Source organism: Apis dorsata, unplaced genomic scaffold (genome assembly GCF_000469605.1).
Source record: "Apis dorsata unplaced genomic scaffold, Apis dorsata 1.3 scaffold_591, whole genome shotgun sequence".
NCBI classification, from domain to species: domain Eukaryota; kingdom Metazoa; phylum Arthropoda; class Insecta; order Hymenoptera; family Apidae; genus Apis; species Apis dorsata.
Genome location: NW_006263796.1, coordinates 531,342 through 532,307, shown reverse-complemented (window position 1 = coordinate 532,307; position 966 = coordinate 531,342).

The following is a 966-nucleotide window of genomic DNA, read 5'->3' as shown; positions in this document are numbered from 1 at the left end:
GGGAAAAAAAAAAAAAAAAAAGGGATGACGACGAGGAGCAGCGCCGCGGCACAGACGACGATAGAAGAAAAGAAACTATGGCTGTGCAAGTGAACATTATGAGTGTAGTTACATTAGGTGTAGGTGTTACCTAGAGTCTAGGTTTAGCTGATCATAGGATAAGGAGCAGCGTTTTGTTTTTCAATTCGGCTAGTGACAGCTGCCCGTTCGCCCTTGTACATTACCGAAACTAATTAACAGGGGGAGGGGGGAGGGAAGGGGAGGGGAGAAAAAAAAAGTACTATTATTAATATCTCTTTATATATTAATATATACAAAAGTAATGGATTAATCATGGATATATATGTATATACAAACACGGTATATGTATATATCTATCTATCGTATATATAAATATAAATATGAATATATAAATATAAATATATATATATATACACATTTTGTTATTTTTCTCGGGGGATAATATATATATATATATGTATATATATATATGTATATATGTATATATATATATAGATATATATATATTGAAGAAGAAAAAAAATTCTGTAATAATTGTAAATCGTTCACGCGTACAAGGATTTTAATCGTAATTTTCGTACGCGTGTATTACTGAGCGTGTTCTACTCGTCATTTGGGAAAAAAAACGAGGATAAAAAAAAGTAAAGAAAAAGCGACGAAATAATAATAGATTAAACAAAATAGAAAAAAAGGAAAAAGGAACGAAAACGAAAACAAATGTGAAAAAAGGGGAGGAATTTGAAACAATGAATATGAAAAGAAGAAGAAGAAGAAGAAGAAAAAAAGAAAGAAAGAAAGAAAGAAAGAAAGAAATCGGCGCGATTGTCAGACTGAAAGTTGTGATTTTGCATGGCATGTGTACATAGGATGAAACCGAGAAAAAGAGGGTAGGAAAGGAAACAAAAGAGCCTCTATGTAGATTCAACGTGTAGGTGAGAAAGGCGA